This window comes from Chionomys nivalis, chromosome 26, assembly GCF_950005125.1.
Source record: "Chionomys nivalis chromosome 26, mChiNiv1.1, whole genome shotgun sequence".
Lineage (NCBI taxonomy): Eukaryota > Metazoa > Chordata > Mammalia > Rodentia > Cricetidae > Chionomys > Chionomys nivalis.
The window spans coordinates 33,458,090-33,484,330 of NC_080111.1; the positions used below are offsets into that span (position 1 = coordinate 33,458,090).

The 26,241-nt window shown below is 39.1% G+C and overlaps 1 non-coding gene and 1 pseudogene across 1 annotated transcript; both read left to right on the forward strand.

Annotated features, from left to right (window-relative positions):
- The first annotated feature begins 392 nt into the window (after positions 1-392).
- Positions 393-499, forward strand: LOC130867145 (U6 spliceosomal RNA). Its single transcript, XR_009056413.1, has one exon. It is a non-coding gene; the product is annotated as a U6 spliceosomal RNA (small nuclear RNA).
- A 24,271-nt stretch (positions 500-24,770) lies between these two features.
- Positions 24,771-25,230, forward strand: LOC130867120 (uncharacterized protein C9orf85 homolog; annotated as a pseudogene).
- Positions 25,231-26,241: the final 1,011 nt, after the last annotated feature.

Consider the following 26,241-nt stretch of genomic DNA (forward strand, 5'->3'; position numbering starts at 1 on the left):
GGGTATTTATTAATATTTATGTATTTTTAATATAATTAAGAATATGGGGCTGGGCAATGGTGGTGCACGCCTTTAATCCCAGCACTCGGGAGGCAGAGGCAGGTGGATCTCTGTGAGTTCGAGACCAGCCTGGTCTACAGAGCTAGTTCCAGGACAGGCTCCAAAGCCACAGAGTAACCCTGTCTCAAAAAACCAAAAAAAAAAAAAAAAAGAATATGTAAACGTGAAGAAAACCTATTTAAAACATAGAGTCACCTACATATTTTTTTTTCTTCAACATTTGCCATTCTGGTGCCCTAAGACCAGAAAAATGCACCAGATCTTCACGACCCACAATTACAGGGAGTTCTGACGAATCTGAGGTGTGTGCTATGAATCAAAGAGGTACCCAAGTGCTCGCTTCGGCAGCACATATACTAAAATTGGAACGATACAGAGAAGATTAGCATGGCCCCTGCGCAAGGATGACACGCAAATTCGTGAAGCGTTCCATATTTTTATGAAAATAATAGAGGACCTTAAACAGGAGGTGAAAAACTGCCACAACCAATTAGAGATTACAAACAAAAAGGTAGAGGAAATGAATAAATCTCTCAAAGATACCCAAGAAAACCAAGAGAAACAAGAAAAAGTAATCAAACAGGTAAGGGAAACGGTTCAAGACTTGAAAAACGAAGTGGAAGTAATAAAGAAAACACAAACCGAGGGAAGGATGGAGATGGAAAATTTGAATAAACGAACAGGAACTACAGAGACAAGTACCACCAACAGATTACAAGAGATAGAAGAAAGAATCTCAGACACTGAAGATACCATAGAGAAAATAAACACTCTCATCAAAGAAAACAGCATAACCAACAAATTCTCATCACAAAACATTCAGGAAATCTGGGACACAATAAAAAGACCAAACCTAAGAATAATAGGGATAGAAGAAGGAGAAGAAGTACAGCTCAATGGTCCAGAAAATATATTTAATAAAATTATAGAAGAAAACTTTCCCAACCTTAAGAAAGATATTCCTTTGAAGGTCCAAGAAGCATACAGAACACCAAATCGACTGGATCAAAAAAAAAATCTCCTCGTCATATAATAATCAAAACACAAAACATACAGAATAAAGAAAGAATATTAAGAGCTGCAAAGGAAAAAGGTCAAGTTACCTATAAAGGTAAACCTATCAGACTTACACCTGATTTCTCTATGGAAACCATGAAAGCCAGAAGGTCCTGGATAGATATACTGCAGAAACTACGAGACCATGGATGCAAGCCCAGACTACTATACCCAGCCAAGCTTTCATTCACTATAAATGGAGAAAACAAAGTTTTCCAGGATAAAAACAAATTTAAACAATACGTAGCCACAAATCCAGCCCTTCAGAAAGTAATTGAAGGAAAATCACAAGCCAAGGAGGCCAACAATGCCCACAATAACTCAGACATCTAAAGACCCTTCACCAGCACAACTTGAAGAAGGGAAACACACAAACTCTACTACCAAAGGAAAGAAAGAAAGAAAGGAAAAATGACCGGAGTTAACAACCACTGGTCATTAATATCACCTAATATCAATGGACTCAACTCACCTATAAAGAGGCACAGGCTAAGAGATTGGATACGAAAACAGGATCCAACATTCTGCTGCTTACAAGAAACACACCTCAACCACAAAGACAGACATCTACTCAGAGTAAAGGGCTGGGAAAAGGTTTATCAAGCAAACGGACCTAAGAAACAAGCAGGTGTGGCCATACTAATTTCTAAGAAAGTTGACTTCAAACTAAAATCAATCAAAAGAGATGGAGATGGACATTTTTTACTCATAACAGGAACAATTCACCAGGATGAAATCTCAATCCTGAATATATATGCCCCTAATATAAAAGCACCCACTTATGTAAAAGAAACATTACTAAAACTCAAGGCAGTCATCAAACCACACACACTAATAGTAGGAGATTTCAACACTCCTCTCTCACCAATGGACAGGTCAATCAAACAGAAACCTAACAGAGAAATAAGAGGATTAAGGGAGGCAATGAATCAAATGGACTTATCAGACATCTATAGAACATTCCACCCAAATAGGAAAGAATATACCTTCTTCTCTGCAGCTCATGGAACCTTCTCGAAAATAGACCACATACTCGGTAACAAAGCAAACTTACACAGTTACAAAAAAATATCGGTAACCACCTGTGTCTTATCAGATCACCATGGATTAAAGTTAGAATTCAACAACAATGCTATCCCCAGAAAGCCTATGAACTCATGGAAACTGGACAGTCAACTACTGAACCTCACCTGGATCAAGGAAGAAATAAAGAAAGAAATTAAAGTCTTTCTTGAATTCAATGAAAACGAAGACTCAACATACTCAAACCTATGGGACACTATGAAAGCAGTGCTAAGAGGAAAATTCATAGCATTAAGTGCCCACTTAAAGAAAACGGAGAAAGCACACATTGGAGACTTAATAGCCCACCTGAAAGCTTTAGAAAAAAAAGAAGCAGACTCACCTAGGAGAAGTAGAAGACTGGAAATAATCAAATTGAGGGCTGAAATCAACAAAATAGAAACACAGAAAACAATCCAAAGAATCAATGAAACAAAAAGCTGGTTCATGGAGAAAATCAATAAGATTGATAAACCCCTATCCAAACTAATCAAACGGCAGAGAGAGAATACGCAAATTAACAAAATCAGAAACGAAAAGGGAGACATAACCACAGACTCAGAGGAAATTCAGAGAATCATTAGATCTTACTACAAAAATCTGTATGCCACAAAATTGGAAAATGTTATAGAAATGGACACTTTTTTAGATAAGTACCATATACCAAAGTTAAACCAGGACCAGGTGAACAATCTAAATAGACCTGTTAGTCGTGAAGAATTAGAAGTTGTTATAAAAAACCTCCCCACCAAAAAAAGCCCAGGTCCAGATGGCTTCAATGCAGAATTCTACCAGAACTTCCAAGAAGACCTAATACCTATACTCCTTAATGTATTTCACAATATTGAAACAGAGAAGTCATTGCCAAATTCCTTTTATGAAACTGAAGTTACTCTGATACCAAAACCACACAAAGACACAACCAAGAAAGAGAACTACAGGCCAATCTCACTCATGAACATCGACGCAAAAATACTCAATAAAATACTGGCAAACCGAATCCAAGAACACATCAGAAAAATTATCCATTATGATCAAGTAGGCTTCATCCCAGAGATGCAGGGCTGGTTCAACATACGAAAATCTATCAATGTAATCCATCATATAAATAAACTGAAAGAAAAAAAACATATGATCATTTCATTAGATGCTGAAAAAGCATTTGACAAAATTCAACATCCCTTTATGATAAAGGTCTTAGAGAGATTAGGAATACAAGGGTCGTTCCTAACTATAATAAAAGCTATTTATAGCAAGCTGTCAGCTAACATCAAATTAAATGGAGAGAAACTCAAAGCTATTCCACTAAAATCAGGAACACGACAAGGTTGTCCACTCTCTCCATACCTCTTTAATATAGTGCTTGAAATTCTAGCAATAGCAATAAGACAACATAAGGGGATCAAAGGGATTCAAATCGGAAAGGAAGAAGTTAAACTTTCATTATTTGCAGACGATACGATAGTGTACATAAGCGACCCCAAAAACTCCAGCAAAGAACTCCTTCAGCTGATAAACACCTTTAGTAGCGTTGCAGGATACAAGATCAATTCCAAAAAATCAGTTGCCCTCCTATACACAAAGGATAAGGAAGCAGAGATGGAAATCAGAGAAGCATCACCCTTCACGATAGCCACAAATAGCATAAAATATCTTGGGGTAACCCTAACCAAGGAAGTAAAGGATCTATTTGACAAGAACTTTAAGTCAATGAAGAAAGAAATTGAGGAGGATACCAGAAAATGGAAGGATCTCCCTTGCTCTTGGATAGGGAGGATCAACATAGTAAAAATGGCAATTCTACCAAGGGCAATTTATAGATTCAATGCAATCCCCATTAAAATCCCATCAAAATTCTTCACAGATCTTGAGAGGACAATAATCAACTTTATATGGAGAAACAAAAAACCCAGGATAGCCAAAACAATCTTATATAATAAAGGATCGTCTGGAGGCATTACCATCCCTGACTTCAAACTCTATTACAGAGCCTCAGTATTGAAAACAGTTTGGTATTGGCATAAAAACAGAGAAGTCGACCAATGGAACCGAGTAGAAGACCCTGATTTTAACCCACAAACTTATGAACACCTAATTTTTGATAAAGGAGCTAAAAGTATTCAATGGAAAAAAGAGAGCATCTTCAACAAATGGTGCTGGCAGAACTGGTTGTCAACGTGTAGAAGAATGAAAATAGATCCATATCTATCACCATGCACAAAACTCAAGTCCAAATGGATTAAAGACCTCAATATTAGTCTGAACACACTGAACCTGATAGAAGAAAAAGTTGGAAGTACTCTACAACATATGGGTACAGGAGATCACTTCCTACGTTTATCCCCAGCAGCACAGACATTAAGGGCAACATTGAATAAATGGGACCTCCTGAAACTGAGTAGCTTCTGTAAAGCAAAGGACACTGTCACTAAGACAAAAAGGCAACCCACTGACTGGGAGAAGATCTTCACCAACCCTGCAACAGACAAAGGTCTGATCACCAAAATATATAAAGAACTCAAGAAACTAAACTTTAAAATGCTAATGAACCCAATAAAAAAATGGGGCACTGATCTGAACAGAGAATTCTCAACAGAAGAAATTCAAATGGCCAAAAGACACCTAAGGTCATGCTCAACCTCCTTAGCGATAAGGGAAATGCAAATTAAAACAACTTTGAGATACCATCTTACACCTGTCAGTATGGCTAAAATCAAGAACACCAATGATAGCCTTTGCTGGAGAGGTTGTGGAGAAAGAGGCACACTCATTCATTGCTGGTGGGAATGCAAACTTGTGCAACCACTTTGGAAATCAGTGTGGCGATTTCTCAGGAAATTTGGGATCAACCTACCCCAAGATCCAGTAATACCACTATTGGGAATATACCCAAGAGATGCCACATCAAATGACAAAAGTATCTGTTCAACTATGTTCATAGCAGCATTGTTTGTAATAGCCAAAACCTGGAAACAACCTAGATGCCCTTCAATGGAGGAATGGATGAAGAAAGTGTGGAATATATACATATTAGAGTACTACTCAGCAGTAAAAAACAATGACTTCTCGAATTTTGCGTGCAAATGGATGGAAATAGAAAACACTATCCTGAGTGAGGTATCCCAGACTCAAAAAGAGGAATATGGGATGTACTCACTCATAATTGGTTTCTAGCCATAAAATAAAAGACATTAAGCATATAATGTGTGATCCTATAGAAGCTAAATAAGAAAGTGAACCCAAAGAAAATCATATAGTCATCCGCATGGAGAGGGGGAAGTAGACAAGATTCCAGGGCAAAAACTGGGAACTTGCGGGTGAGGTGGCATGGGGCAAAGGGGAAATGGGATGAGAAATATGAGAAGGGGAGGATGGGAGGAGCTCGGAGGATTGGGATGGTTGGGATATAGGAAGGATGGAAACGGGAGCAGCGAAGTATATATCCTATCTAAGGGAGCCATCTTAGGGTTGGCAAGAGACTTGACTCTTGAGGGGTTCGCAGGTGTCCAGGAATATGTCCCCAGCTGGTACCTTGGGCAACTAAGGAGAGGGAACCTGAAATGACCCTATCCTATACTGATGAATATCTTGCATATCACCTTAGAACCTTCATCTGGCGATGGATCGAGGTAGAGACAGAGTCTCAATTTGGAGCAACGGTCTGAGCTCTTAAGGTCCAAATGAGGAGCAGAAGGAGGGAGAACATGAGCAAAAAATCAGGACCACGAGGGATGCACCCACCCACTGTGACAGTGGAACTGATTTATTGGGAGCCCACCAAGGCCAGCTGGTCTGGGACTGAATAAGCATGGGTTGATTCCGGACTCTCTGAGCATGGCGGTCAATGAAGACTGATGAGAAGCCAAGGACAATGGCACTAGGTTTCGATCCTAATACATGAACTGGCTTTGTGGGAGCTTAGCCTGTTTGGACGCTCACCTTTCTGGACGTAGATAGAAGGACCTTGGTCTTCCCGCAGGGCAGGGAATTTGGACTGCTCTTCAGTATCGAGAGGGAGGGGGAATGGAGTGGGGGGAGGAGAAGAGGAGTGGGGATAGGGGGAGGGAAGTGGGGGGAGGGCAATATTTGGGAGGAGGGGAGGGAAATGGGAAATGGGGAGCAGGTGGAAATTTTAATTAAAAAAGAATAAAAATAAATAAATAAGTAAAAAAAAAAAAAGAGGTACCCAAGAAGACCAGTACTCATGAGACAACTCTCTGGGTCCCACAGATGTCATTACAATGCTGAAGGTGAAGGTGACCCACTCTTCTTTCTGTCTCTTATCACTTGAAAGATAAAGTCACTTCTGGATGGTTGTCAAAGGATCCAATGGACAGAATGTGAATGGCATTTGTATATTCCTTCTTATTTTCATTGTTAAGATAGCTCTCTCTACATGAGTAAAGATAAAAAAAAGATGGTTGAATTCAGTCTAAGTTCAGCCAAATTTTATTAGGAAAGGTTCCATAATTTGAAGTAGGCTTTCTTCTGGGACTTTTTGAGACAGATATGTCTACATAAACATGGATGCCAGGAAGTTATTATGAGGAATAAGATGGCCTCTACCCCTCAAACTCACTGAGATTGGCCCCATACACTGTGTACAGTGATTACAGCCTTACACCTCTAATTCCAGTTGAAATATGTATTTTAAAGGACATATCATTGAATGAGAGAAAAATGAATAAAATAAGCTTTAAAGGTTAGAATGATTGTTTTGATGTCAATATTTAGTCTAAGAATGAGTTAATGAGCCTAAGGTATGTCACAAACATTCATAAGTTTTATTAATCTTCTGGATCAATTGTTTATGAAGTGGCTGTTGTGTATTTGGGAGTTTTTGGTGGGGCAGAAACATCCACCTAAAAAGGCACCCAATGAAATGATAGAATAAAAGTGGAGATTATTGAATCTTCTCTACAAAGAATAAAGGGGGACATAGATATTATGAGACAAAAGGGTAGATTGTTAAATCTCCTTTTAAAATGCAACTACTTATTTTAAATATTTTACATTGATATGGATATTTGCATTTGATACAAATTTGACATTATTTTTGTTCAAACATACTGTCTATACATTTATTTTCTTGTTCAAGATATTGTACCTAATACACCTTACTTAAAAATGTAATGAAAATATCTAGTCCTTGAAAGATATTATTATCAACTAATTAGGATATAAAGTACTGCATGTTAGTAGTTTGTCATTTATTACAATTGAAATTATACTCAAGTTAGCTATTTATTGTAGGGATATAGCCCCACCCATTGGGGGCGTGTTCGCCTTGGGCTAATGTTTACTGATAAATCTGCCAGGCGTGATCCCAGCAGCCCCTTTTTTGCGGGTTCTCTGTGTCCAGTTTATGCAACAGTCCAGGCAAGAGCAGTTTCTTGCCCAAATGGCTATCAAACTCCATAAGGAGCCTCTTCAATGCCCATCTTCCTCTTGAAGTAGATTGGTACTGCCAGGAGCAGATGTGGCTCATTGTCATAAAAAGCCCTAAGTTATTAAAATATTTTAAATGCCATATTCTGCAGTCTTTGAAAGATATGAAGAATGTCTATCTATCTGAAATATATCTCTATATATCCAGAAAATCTAACTAACATGACTACAAGCTTGACTATTATTGATGATTATCCATTAACCTATATTTCTTAATCATACATTACATTTTTAAATGAACTACACAATCACAATACCTTAATCAAGATCAGAAATACATATACACATAACAAAATTGACCTTATAATCCATCCCAATGCAAATTATTTATATCTATATCATATCCCCCTTTATATGTAAAAGAATATTCATAAACAATATTTGGGAATATGGGCGCAGTTTTTTTCTCTCCAAACTGCTTCCTGCAGAATGGGGGTGCTGTATTCAGATCTTTCATGGTGTAACCTGTGTGTCAGGGTCATCTCAGTCAGCAGTTGAATGAAGTAATTTTCTGAAGGTGTTCACAGCAAACTTTCAGGAGGGCGTGGTCTATCATACCATATTGGGATAGACGCAATCCACAGAGTCTCATCCTCTGTGAAAAGAAAAGAAGACCCTCTCCAAAGCATCATATCCTTAGACCCATATTCTGAAATCATAATACCCTTATATCCATTCTGGTTTAGCTTGGCAGCCCATATAATGAAATGTCTCTCCGCACTTAGCTCCTTTACAGTAAAACATTTTAAAGAAAATGCAATAATACAAAGAATCCAGACTCTCTGTGAATTTTCCATTTTTACGTGGCTTATTTTTCTTTATTTCTTTTAAATCTATTTGTACTCTGTCTCTTTAAAGACTTTACCCTTTTTTAAGACATTAACTTTATTCTTTATGTATTTTTTTCTCTCTCTCAAGCCTACGTACATTCATCCAACAGTGTCTGAATCAGTTTTAGTGTGAATCTGTAATTTTTTTACTATCCAGGAGCATTTCTTAAAATGTTAAGCAGTTCTTAAAAACTTAAGTTGCACCATGTACAGGTAATAAGGTACTGCCTGTGTCCTGTCCCATCTAAACCTTAACTGCGCTGTTATTATGGTAATTACGGTAGTTCCTGCCTGAGACCAGCACAGTTCAGCTTGGCGGAGCTGAGTCACTCCTGCCTCAGAGCCATTTGGTGCCCCTGAGCCACACACAGTTCCAGGCACACAGCAGTCCACATTGCCATCAAGCAAGCCATAGCACTTTACTCCAAATGCTCCATTCAAAAGCTCTGTCTCCAGCAGGAGCCAAACAGAGATTGCAATGGCAGCACAGCCCAGAAAGCCGGCATTTTAAAATAGCCAGTTTTTTCCTGTTGGTCAGGACAATTTCTTTGCCACTCGCAACCCACAAACAGCAAAAAGCTGTCTTAAATTGTCTCTCTCTCCTTTTCATTAGCACGTTGGGTGCCACTCTGTAATTTTACTATGTGAAAGTGAACGCCTTTCTTTTTTGTTTAAACAGAAAAAGGGGAAATGATGGAGGTGGGTCATCTTTCTATCTGTTGTTTCATTGGTTAAGTAATAAAGAAACTGTCTTGGCCCATTTACTAGGACAGAAAATTAGGTAGGCGGAGTAGACAGAACAGAATGCTGGGAGAAAGAAGCCGAGTCAGGCAGTCGCCATAATTCTCCCACTCTAGACAGATGCAGGTTAAGATCTTCCTGGTAAGCCAGCTCGTGGTGCTACACAGAATATTAGAAATGGGTTATATCAATATGTAAGAGTTAGCCAGTAAAAGGCTAGAACTAATGGGCCAAGCAGTGTTTAAAAGAATACAGTTTCCGTGTAATTATTTTGGGTAAAGCTAGCCGGGTGGAGGTGGGAAGCAGCCCCGCCACTCCCATCTACAACAATTTATGAAGTTACACAGAATTTTATTACCTGATTCAAATGTAGATACTTGAGAGAAAATGTTTGATGAAGTGAAGAAAATTTTATATCTTTGGTTATTACAAATTAGTACTGAAAATATACAAAGAGATTCTATTAACTATTTAGGACATAAAATACACCTATAAAAATTTGATGCCAAAAGTTACAAATTAGGAGAGATCAACTATGGGCTTCTAATGACTTTTAAAAATTCCTGGAAGGTATTGCTGACATATATTTTGGATTAATCCTGTAGCATTTATAATCAAAAGTCTTTTAGTGGCTGTTCCTCCTTCCTCAGTATTCCAACAATTGAAAGAGAACAAAATAACTTACAGTATCCAGACTCTCTGTGTATTTTTCATCTTAATTTGTGATTTTATTTTAAACTCTATTTTTACTTTTTCTTTTTAATTTTTTTTGACAAAGGGTTTCTCTGTATATATCTGGCTGTCATAGATCTCATTCTGTAGACCAGGTTGTTCTTGAATCAGGTCTGCTTGCCTCTGCCACCCAGTATTGGATATGAAGCCATTTGTCCCCACAACCAACTACTCCCTTCCTTTTTTTTAGGACTTTATCATTTTATTTCTACCCCAAGTCTACATATATCTTTAAATACACAAGAAACCATTTAAAGGTTTTTTCATTTGAATTTATCTTTAATGTATATCTCTCTTTTTCTGACCAAATAAGTCTATAATTTGCTAAGCAATATGGCTACAGATAAAACCTTGGCTTTGACAGCTGGATCCACCTGATTCCTTAGATTTCTGAGAGTCTAGCTGCATGGCTGAGGTACTGGCAGGAGCCATGCTTATTGTCATAATTCTATAGAGTTTCAAGGTCCCTATCACCACCAAGAAGCATGAGGGTGACTATACATAAGACACCATTTAAGTTTGATGTGGTGCTTCTTAAAAGGGCTGCAAGGTTTTTACAGCTAAAACTGAATCAGGAAGCTTCTCAAATGAGAAATGCTTGCCTCTATCAAACAGAGCCCAGCTAAGAAAATGCTGATACCAAGAAACCATGCTTAACTTTGTTCTTTTGTGTCTAGAATTAATTTCCAAGCTTTCTTGGGTTTCAATTGGATTTAGTTATCCATGTTGACAACATCAGTTAACAGAGGTTTCTGTTTCACCTGGTTCTATAGCCATTCAGTCCCCCCAAAACAAACAGAGGTCTACATTGATTTTAAACTGGTGTGCCTATTAGATCATGCTTCCTATTAACCCTTACATCCTACAATCACCCATAATTCTTGTCTGTGTCAGCCACATGGCTTGGTACCTTTAATCAGCAAGGCAATCTCATCTTTTGTCCTCTGCCTCTGGGTAATAACTACAGGCTGAACCTTTCCTCTTCCCAGAATTCTCCTGCTCTGATCTGCCTTGCCTATACTTCCTGCTTGGTCACCCAGCATATACTTCCTGCATGGCTAATGGCCAATAAGCATTTTGTTAAAACAATACAATTGACAAATCTTTAAAAAGTCCATGACAAGCCGGGCGGTGGTAGCGCATGCCTTTAATCCCAGCACTTGGGAGGCAGAGACAGGCGGATTTCTGTGAGTTGGAGACCAGCCTGGTCTACAAGAGCTAGTTCCAGGACAGGCTCCAAAACCACAGAGAAACCCTGTCTCAAAAAACCAAAGGGGGAAAAAACCGCCTGTACTAAAAGTCTATGACCATTGCCCCACAGCAAACTTCATCTAATTTAGAATCAAAGGAATAGGTAAGGAACAGTTCAAAAGTACCCAAGTTACATGATCAAATACTTGTACCTGATTTCAGTCTAGCAGAAAAAGTAGCAAGAGAAGTATAAATAATAGTCCCTGAAGGGACCTGGTCAATTGCTCTTAGTTCTTGTTACAAAGAGATCAGAATTTTGGTTTTTAAACTCTTATTAGAATTTTTGTCCATTACACTAAAAAAAGAAACACATTTCAAAAAAAAAAAAAACAGAATGGAGTAAATTGGGAATATCCATATGTCCTTTTCCATAGTAGACAGATAGTTTTCCCTGAAATTTTCTTTGGAAATGTAATGGAAGCTGAGAGGAATTCACCATGGTGATAGAATGAGACAGTGACAGCAAAGACACGAAATGAATGGGAAGTTCGTAAACTTTCTTCAAATCTAGTACCAGTGCATCAACTCTCCCTAGACTTTGTGTTTCATAAGAAAGTTTAAGAGAACACACTAATTCTAATTCATGCAAAATTATATCTGAAAACTCAGTCAGTTGAAACCATCCTCCTTTAATTCAGAATGAATTACTTAGAATAGCTAGTACAACATTGAACCCATTTCTCCTGTGTGGTTATGCAAGTGTAAAGATAGTTTCTATTGTATGAAATCACACAATAAAATATTACCATATTTTCACACACAAAAAAGGATATAAATAAATACAAGTTTGGCTAGGAAGTAGTGGTTCATGCTTTAAACTCCTGCACCTGGGAGGAAGAGACAGGCAGATCTCTGTGAGTTTGAGAACAACCTACTGTATGTTTTGTGTGCCAGCAGAGCCAGATATACAGAGAAACCCTATCTTGAAAAACCCACTAAAGCCTTGTTGGCCAGAGAAGTGTGATGTACACCTTTAATCCCAGCACTAGGGAAGCAGAGACGGGTGTATCTCTGTGAGTTTGAGGCCAAACTGGTCTACAAGAGCTAGTTCTAGGCGAGGCTCTAAAACTACCTAAAATCCTGTCTTGAAAAACCAAAAAAAAAAAAAAAAAAAACAGATCCTGTACCAGAAGACCCATCGGAGAGAGTCTTCGTCTGGCACTAGATGGAGATAGAGACAAAGTCCCTCATCAGAGCAATGGACTGAGCCCCCAAAGTCCAGTTGAAGAGCAGAAGGAGGGAGAAGATGAGCAAGGAAGTTGGACTGCGAGGGGTTGGTCCACCCACTGAGACAGTGTGCCTGTTCTAATGGGAGCTCACCAAATTCAGAGGTACCTGAACTGAATGAGCATGTGATCAAACCAGACTCTCTGAAAGTGGCTAAAAATGGGGGCTGACTGAGAAGCCATTGATAAAGGCACTAGGACTTGTTTCTACTGCATGTACTGGCTTTTTGGGACCCTAGCCCATTTGTCTATTAGGATGCAAAGCTTCCAAGTCTGGATGGGCGGGTGGACTTCCCACAGGGAAGGATTCCCTGCCCTCTCTTAATGAGTGTAGGGAAAGAATAAAGGGTGGGGGGAGCGGGAGGGGAAGGAGAGGAGGGGACGAAGTGTAAATTTTATGAATGGAAAAATAAAAGAAACAAAGAAAACCAAACCACCAAAAACAAAAAAAAAGACTTCAAAGATACAGAAACCCCAGTCTTGTGAAAGTAAAAAGCAAACAAATGAGCAATAAGTGAAGAAACGTAAAAACTGAAGTTTAAGAAATATATTCATGATCCATTGGATACTAAATTCTACAAGTTCCATTCTGCCCCGAATCTCCTATTACATCCCTACAAACCCCCTGCCACAACCTCAATGGAACTCTGAAACACAGCCTGATACTACTCAGAGGGGACCAAGAGGTGAGTGATTACCCATGCAGCAGGACACCCCACTCTCTACGCCCTCCATACCAGAGCAAAATCCCAGGATACCCCTCCAGTGGCCTCAGCTTCCCTAGCCAGCTAGCCAGTGAGTTTCCTGAAAGTAGGCTGCTCCAATACCCCCATCCCATCCATTGAACCTTGAAAGCTACAAGTCCCACTCTGCCCCAAGCCCTCCTATCCATGCACCCACAACCTAAGTGGAACTCTGCAACACAGTCTGCTATTACACAGAAAGGACAAAGAGGTAAGTGATGACCTGACCAGAAGGACAACGTCTCTAGGACCTCCATACTGGGGCAAAACCCTGAGACCAAACCCCACCTATTCAGTTCCCTAGCCAGTCAACAGGCAAGTTTCCTCCAGGTGTGCTGCTCAAACACCTCCACACCATCTATCAGACCCTAAAAGCTACAAGTCTCACTGCACCCCCAAAACCTCCCAGCCCCTTGCAACTTCAGAGGAACATTAAAACACAAGATGCAGCTTCACAGGGTGGAACAAGACAGGGACCCTGAAGCACATGCTGTGACTGCACACACTGGACCAAGAAAGTGACCCAGGAGTGCAGACCAAAAGAGCAGGCCAAGAGAGAGTACAAAGACAGACCTCAGTGGCACGGCTCTCTGGAAAATAGAGTTAGCCAAGAACAGGTCTCAAAGACACAAACAACCACTTTAAGGATCTTACCAAGAGCCAAAGACACTGCTGGCACCAGTTGAAGGATGAGATGTGTAGGTGCCAATTCAAGAATTTATCCAACAACATAGAAAGCAACATAGTAACACCAGAATCCAGTGGTCATATTACAGGAAGACTTAATCATCTTAACCCAGGCGAAGCAAAGAAAATGATTTTCAATGTATCTTTGTGAGGATGATGGGGTCCCCAACATAGCTATAGCAGGAGGATGTAGGAAATAAAAATTTCCTTAAAGAAATTAAGGAAAAGACAAACAAAAAATTGAAAGACATCAATAAATCTCTCAAAGAAAGCAAGAAAAAACAGTCAAACAGATGAAACAAACAGCTCAGGACTTGAAGATGAAATAGAGGCAATAAAGAAAACATGAATGAAGGGAATTCTGTATATGAAAAATCTGAGTAAACAAATGGGAACTACAGCAGGATGTGTAACCAACAGAATACAAGAGATAAAAGAGAGAATCCCAGGTGCTGAAGATACTATAGAGGAAATCAAATTATTGATCAAAAAAAAAACCCAATAAATCCAACAAATTCCTTACACAAAACATCCTGGAAATCTGGGATACCATGAAAAAAAATTAAAACCTAAGAACAATAGGGATAAAAGAAAGAGAAGAACACCAACTCAAAGACACAGAAACTGTATTCAACAACAAAAAAATCATAGAAAAAAACTTTCCCAACCCAAAGAAGAATATTGCTATGAAGGTACAAGAAGCTTAGAGAACACCAAATAGATTGGACCAAAGAAAGCCCACCAACATATAATTATCAAAATGCGAAACATAGAGAATGAAGAAAGAATATTAAGAGCTGCAAAAGATAATGGTCAGGTATAATATAAAGGCAGACCTATCAGAATTCTCCATGGAATTCTCCATGAAAACCATGAAACCAAGAAGGCCCTGGACAGATGTGCTGAAGGCACTAAGAGACCACAGACACCAGACCCACCAAAGCTTTCAATCACCATAAATGGAGAAAACAAAATATTCCATGGCAAAACCAGATTTAAATAATACCTATCCACAAATCCAGTCACACAGAAAGTACTACAGGAAAAACTCCAACCCAAGGAAGCTAACTATAAACACAGGCAACAGATAACCTAACATCCGCAAACCCCAAAGAAGGGAAACACACAAACACCACTATTGAAAAATATCAGGAACTAGCAATCACTCATTATTTACATCTCTTAATATCAATAGACTCAATTAACCTATAAAATGGCACAGAATAAGAAAATGGATACAAAAGCAGGATCCATCCTTTTGCTTTGTACAAGAAACACACCTAAACCTCAAAGACAAGCATTGCTGAGGAGTAAAGTGTTGGAAAAAGGTTTTCCATTCAAATGGACCTAAGCAGCACACATGTATAGGTATCCTAATAGTGAACAAATAGACTTAGAGTAAAGCCTTTCTAACATGTACCACAAACATGGTAACAGAGAAAACCTCAACACACACAAAAATGAAATAACCCCCTGTGTCTTATCAGATCACCATGTTTTAAAGTTAGGATTTAACAACACTAATCACAGAAAGCCTAAAAACTCCTGGAAATTGAACAGTGCTCTATTAAACCACCCCTAGGTCAAGGAAGAAATAAAGAAAGAAATTAAAGACTTTGTAGAATTCAACAAAAATGATGGGACAGAATACTCAAATCTATGGGACACTATGAAAGCAGTGCTAAGATGAAAGTTTATAGCACTAAGTGCCTACATAAAGAAAGTGGAGAAAACTCACACCAGTACTTACCAGCACACCTGAAAGCTCTAGAACAAAAAAAAGCAGACTCACCCAAGAGAAATAGAAGATAGGAAAAAATCAAATTGAGGGCTGAAGTCAATAAAATACCAAAATTAAATTAAGACCAGATGAACAATTCAAATCAGATTATAACCTGCAAGGAAAGAAAAGTCATCAAAAGCCTTCCAACCAAAAAAAGCCCATGGAAAGACAGTTTCAGTTCAAAATTCTGTCAGAACCAAGAAGTAATAACTATACTCCTCAAAGGGTTCCACATAATAGAAACAGAAGTAAGATTGCCAAACCCCTTTTATGAAGCTATAGTTACCCTTATACCAAATCACACAAAGATTCAAACAAGGAGAATTCCAGATCCATCTCACTGATGAACATAAATGCAAAAATACTCAATAAAATACTAGCAAATCAAATCCAAGAACACATCAAAAAAATCATCTACCATGATGAAGTCAGTTTGATCTCAGAGATGCAAGGGTGGTTCAATATACAAAAATCTATTCAGGATCCTGCCCTCTTTAAGTTCCTTCCCTGACATCCTGTAATAGTGAACAACAATATGGCAGTATAAGCCAAATTATCCCTTTTCTCCCAATCTTGCGTTTTGGTCATCATGTTTCATCACAACAACAGAAACCCTAATTAAGACACCATGTTTGGTTGATATGTATGAGAGACCTGGTCTTCTCTAAAGTTAAACAAAGAAGAGAGATTTGGTGGAAGGTTGAGACAGACAGCAACGGTGGGAGGAAACACAGCAGTCAGGATGAAAAAATAAATAAAAGATAAATGAAAGAGAGGAATGAGAAAAACTGAGGGAAGAGTGGGTCAAAGGAGGATGGAGAGATGGCTCAAAGGTTAAGAGCATTGCCTGCTCTTCCAAAAGTCCTGAGTTCAATTCCCAGCCACCATGTGGTGGCTCACAACCATCTGTAATGGGGTCTGGTGCCCTCTTTTGGCCTGCAGGCATACACACAGACAGAATATTGTATACATAATAAATAAATAAATAAATATTTTAAAAAAGAGTGGGTCAAGGAAAGATAAAAATTTAGTGGGGCAAATGACAAATCCTGTGGCTCTATCTCAGGTACATGGGCTTCATTTTCAAAGGGCTTAGAAAGTTCTATCCATGCTGAAGCACTAATCTAATTAATATTAAACAAGAAGAATGAGGAGTCAGAGAGCAGGGTAACTAACTGAAAGATCAGAGAAGCATTTAACCAGCAAATAGTGACTACCACCTCTTCAGTTTCTCCATGTTAGTAAAGTGCTAATATTCTCTTGGCCCTGCCTTAGGAATCCTGACTCCTATCTGTCCAGAGTCCTCCAAACCTCTATGGTAATTTTTGGTCAAGTAATGATTAACTCTGCTGTGACTCTAAGGAAGGTTTATTATCAGAATATAATCAAAATATCACACATTTCCCTATATGTCTAATTAAAAAGTGAAGGTTTTAACTAACACAGTAAAGCTTTATACACTAAATACAATAACTATATACAATATATACAATGAAGAATTATACTAATAATGTCCAATCTATTTGCATTTGGTAAATTTAGAGAAAACGTTTGATCATCTATCCTATCTTAGTAAACCCAAGGTGTTGTACATAAATTATTATTTATACACTTTTAGTTCATTTTTTTCAATTTGTTAACATGCATAATTATAATTATCGAGTCTTTAGCTCCATCAGAGAACTCAGAGAGATATAATATTACCTGAGTAAACAGAAAGTATAAAGCAAACAACATTTAAAATGAAGAAACAACACCACCTGCCTATGTAAAATAATTTTTTGTCAGGTTGTAGTGGTGCATGCCGTTAATCCCATCACTTTATAGCAGAGGCAGGTAGATCTCACTAAATTAGAGGCCAGCCTGACCTGCAAAGTGAGTTCCATGAAAGCCAGAGCAACATGAAGAAATCTGTCTTTAAAAAAGGAAACAAAATGTCTTTTTGTTTCACCTTGAAAACACACCTAACATGATTATAATAAGTTACTGTTAGGTCAATTTATTCTTTTGAAGGGGGATATTTTATTTGTATGATGTGTTATTTTTTTAGATACCTCAGTTGTCTAGTTGTTTTTAGATTCCTTAGTTCAGTGTTTTCATACTTTTGTAAAGACAAAACAAAACTCTGCTGTAACCCTAACTTTATGAGGATTTATTGTGGAAATTATATTTAATCAAAAGGAAAACATCTGTTAATCTTATGAATTAGTTAAGATTGAATGATAATGCTTTCTGATAAACTATTGTCTCTTTTATTCAAAAGATCTTTTTTTTTATTGAAAAAAAAAATTTTCCGCCTCCTCCCCGCCTCCCATTTCCCTCCCCATCCTCCCGCCCCCTCTTCCCCTTCCCCCCACTCCTCTTCTCCTTCCTCTCCAGTCCCAGGAGCAGTCAGGGTTCCCTGCCCTGTGGAAAGTCCAAGGTCCTTCCCACTCCATCCAGATCTAGGAAGTTGAACATCCAAACTGTCTAGGCTCCCACAAAGCCAGAACCTGAAGTAGGATCAACACCCCGTGCCATTGTCCTTGGCCTCTTGTCAGCTCTCATTGTCCGCCATGTTCAGAGAGTCCAGTTTTATTCCATGCTTTTTCAGTCACAGTCCAGCTGGCCTTGGTGAGCTCCCCATATCGGTCCGACTGTCTCAGTGGGTGGGTGCACCCCTCGTGGTCCTGACTTCGTTGTACATGTTCTCCCTCCTTCTGCTCCTCATTAGGACCTTGGGAGCTCAGTCCAGTGCTCCAGTGTGGGTCTCTGTCTCTATCTCCATCCATCGCTAGATGAAGATTCTATGGTGATATGCAAGATATTCATCAGTATGGCTATAGGATAGGATCATTTCAGGTTCCCTATCCTCAGGTGCCCAAGGAACTAACTGGGGACATTGCCCTGGGCATCTGGTAGCCACCCCAAGTTCAAGTCTCTTGCCAACCCTTAGGTGGTTCCCTTAACTAAGATATGAGTTTCCCTGCTCCCCTATCCAACCTTCCTATATCCCCAATCATCCCGTTTCCCCAAGTTCCCCTCATCCTCTCCTTCACACTTTTCTTTCTCCAATTCCCTTACCCCCATCCCACCCTACCCCCAAGATTCCAATTTTTTGCCCGGCACTCTTGTCTACTTCCCATAGCCAGGAGGATAACTATATGTTTTTCCTTGGGTTTGCCCTCTTGTTTAGCTTCTTTAGGACCACATAATATAGACTCAGAGGCCCCTTATCCATAGCTAGAACCCAATTATGAGTGAGTACATCCCATGATCTTCTTTTTGGGTCTGGGTTACCTCACTCAGGATAGTATTTTCTATTTCCATCCATTTGCATGCAAAATTCGAGAAGTCATTGTTTTTTACTGCAGAGTAGTACTCTAATGTGTATATATTCCACACTTTCTTCATCCATTCTTCCATTGAAGGACACCTAGGATGCTTCCAGGTTCTGGCTATTACAAATAATGCTGCTATGAACATAGTTGAACAAATGCTTTTGTCATATGATAAGGAATCTCTTGGGTATATTCCCAGGAGTGGTATTGCTGGGTCCAGGGGTAGGTTGATCCCAATTTTTCTGAGAAACCGCCACACTGATTTCCAAAGTGGTTGCACAAGTTTGCAGTCCCACCAGCAATGGATGAGGGTACCCCTTTCTCCACAACCTCTCCAGCAAAGGCTATCCTTGGTGTTTTTGATTTTAGCCATTCTGACAGGTGTAAGATGATATCTCAAAGTTGTTTTGATTTGCATTTCTCTGATCGCTAAGGAGGTTGAGCATGACCTTAAGTATCTTTCGGCCATTTGAACTTCTTCTGTTGAGAATTCTCTGTTCAATTCAGTGCCCCATTTTTTAATTGGATTAATTATCATTTTAAAGTCTAGTTTCTTGAGTTCTTTATATATTTTGGAGATCAGACCTTTGTCTGTTGTGGGGTTGGTGAAGATCTTCTCCCAGTCAGTAGGGTGCCTTTTTGTCTTAGTGACAGTGTCCTTTGCTTTACAGAAGCTTCTCAGTTTCAGGAGGTCCCATTTACTCAATGTTGCCCTTAATGTCTGTGCTGCTGGGGTTATACATAGGAAGCGATCTCATGTGCCCATATCTTGTAGGGTACTTCCCATTTTCTCTTCTATCAGGTTGAGTGTGTTCAGATTGATATTGAGGTCTTTGATCCATTTGGACTTGAGTTTTGTGCATGGTGATAGATATGGGTCTATTTTCATTCTTCTACAGGTTGACATCCAGTTGTGCCAGAAACTGGATGTCAACTGATAATGCTCTATGATAAACTATTGTCTCTTTTATTCAAAAGATCTTTTTGTTTGAAGCTAATCTTTAAGGATTGAAGTGGTCTCTATAACTTTATTCTCCAATTTAATACATATCATGGTTTTTATTCTGAATGCAATGAATCTTTAAAGCATAGAGGTTGGTTTAATATAGCAGGGCTTTTTTATTATCTAATGTCTCCCCACAGGTGTTGTTTCCTTTTTACTAGCATTTAAAACTGTAAAAGTTAATAATCTATTGTGTAACCTATCTCTGTGGTCTTAATTCCTCCTTTCTGTTAACTGAGCACATATTTTAAGATGCCTGATGAAGTGTTAAACTAACTAATTTTTTTCAATATCAAAACAACCTAAAAAATGATTTAAAATCTGCTTCCTGCTACATGGAATAGAGCAGAATATGTGGATTGTGCCATATCTGCCTGTCTAACACACTGCACACCTGAGAAATCTCTGCACATCAGAAACTCCTTTTGTCCCCTGAAACTAAGCTTCACTGTATCACACCATTGCAGCTAGTGGTAACACCATGTTAAAAGCACTCTACTCAACTATTGCTCTACCAGGTCCTAAACAATTTGCAATCTTTATAACACAAACCTGAAATTGGAATGCAATATTCAGAACTTCTAGAAACTAAACCTTCAGTTTTCTAATCTCTCTTCCCAATGTAGAACAAAAGCAGTGCCCATGTGTGTACTCTGGACAGAGATACAACCAGCATCATTTCCTTCTATTCCAGGGCTGCAGTATTTCTATACACAAAGAGGCTCAGAGAACAAGGGCCACTGCCAACATGAACCACATGGACCAACATAACTACAGTCTACCTCATGGTATTTCCAAGGATCAGCAGAAATGACATTTCAACAGACCTGCTCTGAACACCCCCCACCCACTTATTACAGGATTGCTTATGGTCTTTCTTACCACCCCATACAGCAGAGACAGAAGAGAATCATGAAATGAACTCACAAACAGTCTCCCACTAGTACTCTTTATTTTTAACCCTTCCCATTATCCCTCACTGGCTAGGGCCACCCAGCTGGTCCTCTCAATATTAGCAGCTCCTCTACAGGAGGATCAGAGATCAAATGACTCAGACAGCACAATCCTTCCAGTCCTGCCCTCCCAGCCCAGCAGACAGGGCCCCGGTTTAGACAGTTTGTATTTAGTACACATTTTCCCACTCTACTAGAGCACATCTTCCTCATCTAAAGCACAGGGTCCTTTGTGTGCACATTCCATTACATACCCACTTTCCAGTTCAGCCATCCCATTCGTTCAGAGATGGGAAATCCTGCAGACAAACAGGTCACATTCATAAAGTAACTACTGTTACTGTGTAACTGTGGTTACTTTGTAACTGTTGTTAAAGAAGAACAGACCAGGAATTAGAAAACAATCCAGGGATCTTAGGGGTTGGAAGCAGCAAGGAAACTGTAAATATGATGTATTTGTCACCTCAAAAATTATTTTGAAAACTTGAGACAGACATTATGGTCATGTAATCCAGAGACAAGGGATTTGTATTAGAGCACAGTAAAAAATGTATTTTCTCTATTGATCAATGTCTTAATATAGAAAAGTCCTGTTAAGTAGGGCCACAACATGTTGCCCAGATCTTCTATTTTAGATGAACTACTGTAAATATAGCAATTAGGTTTAAAGATAAGGTCAGTCCCTTTCCCAGATTCCTTTTTGCGTTGGTCTGTGGACTGCCAACAATGGTCAATCAGGACATTCATAGAGCATCTACAATTGACTACCTGAATCCACATAGCTAATCTCAACTACTTATGAAGGGGGAAAATTTTCCCCCTCAATCCAGCCTCTCCTTTTCTGCACTGTGTCTCCACCACCTTCAATAAACTCTTCCTCCTATTGTAGTCTGAGGACAGAAGGAATGCTCCATATGCAAATCCTTTCCCTGCAACTGCAATGCATAGTCAACTGCATGATTCACATGCATAATTTTAAAACTGTGAGGTTGTACAGTCATTTTTTGTAGGAATTTTGAAAGCGTAATATACAGGACAGCAAGGTCATTGCCCTGGGCAGCAGCAGACCTAGGGCACCTGAATCAACATAAGAGAACTTGTCTCAGAAACTGTTTTTCTAACAGGATGGAAATGCAGCTGTTCTAGAATTAATATAACTTTCATTGAGAAATCACTTCACACACTTACGGTGCCAAACTGTAATGCCTCCTTGAAAGGCTTGATAGACATTGTTTTTTGATACAGGGATATGCCTGGTGTCTGGTTTTAAATCAACAGTGGATTCTTTGTAATGGTTTGTAGCCAAATATCTGGACAATCCAGTTGAACAATGTGTACCTTAGCATCCTAAACTCTAACAGCCCTGATTAAAATACACTTATCTTTTGGGTGATTTAGAGGCAGTCCTCCCTCAGCTAAATTCTACTTTGGGAGACTGAACTATTTCCAAGGCATTGGTGAATCCTTTGTATCAGCAATTCTCCTCTTCTATGTTGCAGCTTAGAATTGCAGTGCTACCCAACAGGTGAGATGCCTTGACACCATCCACATAGTTAAACATAAATGGAGATTGTATGCAAAGGTTAAATATGCAAAGTGCTCAACATAGAGAAGATGCTGAAGATACTAGGCTTCCCTAACTTTGGCATATTGAAGTTGACAAGAAAGATGTTTGTACACACAGCACCCTGCTCTCAATTCTCTAATTGGATTGAGCCCAAAGCGCAAAGTTATTCAGAGGTCTGTCCCTAGGTCTAGGAATTAACGGGACCACGTGGGAGTTAACAATGCAGGATATCTGGCGGCAGGTTCCCACACCGATCCTGCCAGGACAAAACATACTGTCTCTGGCACCTCACCGTCTGCTTCTCCCCATATGGAGACAGCATTCCCCCACTCACCATGTTGTGGTTTCTCAGCTCGCCAAAGCTCTCAGTTTATCAACTCCCTGCAGCAGCAACTTCACTGGAACACAGGAAACCACCGGTGCCAGCTCCTCTGCAAAATTGAGACTGAATACAGAAACCCGGAAATGCCCTGCATAACATCTGACTGGCAGGTCACCTGGAGGGCCTGATTGGCTATTGAGACCTGAGTGACAAGAACACCTCCCACAGGACTGAAGTGTACTTAAAGAGACAGCACAGAGATTTCGGGCCATTCCCTCCACCTGAGTTAAAGATCATTTCTTGATTGGCTGAGATATGCATTTCAATAGCACTTGCCCCTGGCTATAAAAGCTGACATCATCATAATCTTGGACGCCATAGGAGCTTTCCCTTTTACCTCCAGAGTACTACGTGGCCAGTTAGCTTGTACAGTGCACTGTGCTGTGCTAGGTGGGTACAGTGAACTCCTGTCCCACAGGGGAAAGAATGCCCAGAATATTAACAGATAAGAGAGTTTTAAGGTCACAAAAGGAGATGCTTGTTCTGTGGTTTCATGTTGACGTCAGATGAATTGAAGGTACATTTTACATGGTTTTCACAAGGATTCACACAACAGAAAAGAGAAAAGCAGGAGCCAGATCTCAAACAAAATGATAGGTGTTTCCCCCATCAGAAGCCTGGATGATGGCTCCATTGCTTTATGGGTTTTATTATTGAAATTCAAAGCAAACTCCAGGGAAATGAATAATAATAAAAAGAATACTGTTCATGGAAATGTGAATATGTAGAGAATAATGGAACTAGAAGGAATGTCTTCATGAGCATTATTGTTAGCCAGCACATCTTCCTCCATGGTCAGGTGGATAAAATATACAACTGTGGTATTCAAGATTCTCTACATGAACAGGAAACATAGAATGAATCTCAACATGTACTTAAAAAGTGGGCATATTTCTTGTGAGAATGTCTCACAAGCTGTGTTTCAGGTTGTCTAAAAATAGCTACTTATAAATGACAATTGAAGAATCCAGTAGATTGCTTCTCAGCCTTTTCCCAAAGATCAAGTGAAGAATCCAGTAGTTGTTCAGCCCATGAGGTTTGATGTCTCAGCTGGTTTTAAGTATTCACCAAAATTTCAAAGAAGTAGTCTTTAGTACTAGTAAAGGAATGAGCTTGGTAGCCAGAGCAAGGTGACAGAAAAAAGATACTTTTCTACTTCAATATACTTTCTATGTAATTGCTGCTATCAGAAGGTGAGAATGTTAAAGTTAGATCATAGTCTTGTTTGATTCAGATTTTCTTGTTTTGGTGATTTCAAGACAGGATTTTTCTGTGTAGGTGTGGAACTCGTTCGGTAGGCCAGACTGGTCTCAAACTCAAAAAATCCCAGTGCCTTTTGTTGTGACCAGATTATGACCCCCAGAGAGAGACCACCAGAGAGGTCCAGACTGTAATAAGCAAGGTTTAATCAGCATAATGCAAGCATGTTTGGAACTCATCTCCATCCCCTTACAGCAAAGTAGAGAGGAGTTGTATCTCCTCTGTGGGGTAAGCTTTTAAAGGCATAACTACAAAGAGAATCTTTGATGCTGCTTTGTCATGGGTACAAGGAGTTTTGCTCCCTCCCATTCTGTTATGTCTGCTTTCTCCTTGTTCTTAGAGCAAGGCCACTGTTCTTGAGTTAGGCCATCTTTAACAGCCTGTACCAGGTGTATGGCTAGGCTGACCTAAGTGACCTTCTGCTTGAAATCTTGCAGGTGGGAGAGGGGAAGGTCACTATCTTCCTGAGAAAACATTCTGCTAGGAAATTTCTTCTCACCCTTTGATAATAAGGGATGAGGGTACCACACCTTTTGCTCCTGAGTCATGGTGTTAAAAGTGTGCATGGTCACCAAGCAGCTAAAGGTGGGTCCGATTATCTCAAACTATCCAGATTAATGGAAGATTTTCCCATTTCAAAACCTTTAAGTAGCTTGTGATTTGGTGATGAGTTCCCAGAAAGGCAACATGGCTCGCTCTAGGCCATAGAAGCACCAGAATATGTTCACCTTAAAAATGACAAGTTTGATAAGTGTGTTCAGACCAAGAAAATTAATGCAAAACTTCATGATGGAGTATGTCAGTGCTGCAAAGAAGTTCTCAAGTGACATGTAAAATACAGCAAATACAAACCTCTGTCAAAGCCTAAGAAGTGTGTTACATGTTTACAGAAGACAGTAAAGGACTCTTATCACATAATATGTAGACCATGTGCCTGTGAGCTTGAAGTTTGAGCAAAATGTGGAAAGAAAGAAGACATTGTTATTCTGTTTAATAAAAAACCAGAAAATTCAGCAAATACTGAAAATCAAGGTTCTAACTGTAGACGAAGCTGCAGAGGGGAGGAAGACAGTGACGAGGATTAGACGCTGACACTGACTCAGATGGGGAAGATGGGGACTCTTAGGTGACCTGACAGCACCGAGGCGACTGCAGAGGGTTGGCAGACAGAGAGACATCCAATGTGGGAGTCGAAAAGGCTGTCCAAAACAGGCAGAGCTGATGCATGAGCAGTATATATTATTTATAACATTTGAATAACAGAAACTTTCAGGTTCTCACAATAAAACTTGAGCTGCATATACATAATATGTATGGAAAGTTCCTGTGGCCTGTTGTACAATCTATGGAAATTGTTCAGAAAAGCATATTCTCTAATGTCAAACTATCCAGTGTTGAGAATTTCTGGTTGTACAGAACTATCTCTTGGAAAATTAAGATGATTAACTCATAGTGAGTACATTTTTTAACCTGACCTCACGTGTGTAATTTCCTTAGCAAAAGCCCCCTCATATCTTACAAAGCAAAACCATTTATTTTTATAAAGAAACACACATAAAATCAGGTGTAGTGATTTTCCTTCAAAATATTTTTATATATGCCATTCCATTGTTTTTACCTTTTCCAGTTTGGAAATACATACTCAGAAAAAAATGTGTGGAGTATATAGTTAATAACTGGAAAGGAAACTAGCCTTCATGCTCAATGGAGATACTCGCAGTGTCAGACGCTCCAGTGATGCTCTTCCATGTAAGCTATTACATTGCTCTGAATTCTCACTTTGCTGCCAGTGGTTCTACTTGTGGACAGTGTAGGTTGGCTTTGTGTGATTGCTGAATGTGTGTGTATGCTTAAAATCCAAAAACTATAGAAAGGTGGTGAGGAAATACAATGAACTTTTCCACATTCTGTTCATTGATACTTAATTTTAATGTTTTATTATGTTTTCTTTGTGTCTTAATCTCCACATATGTATATATGACATGTATGTATGTTTATATATGTGCATATATATTTTCTGAACCATTAAAATAAATGTGAAACTCTGGCTTTAAAACAAAAACAAAAAACAAAACCTTTAAGTAAAATCTCTTTCAGGTATAATTAATTCATTGTGTATTAGTTATTTCCAGAGGTA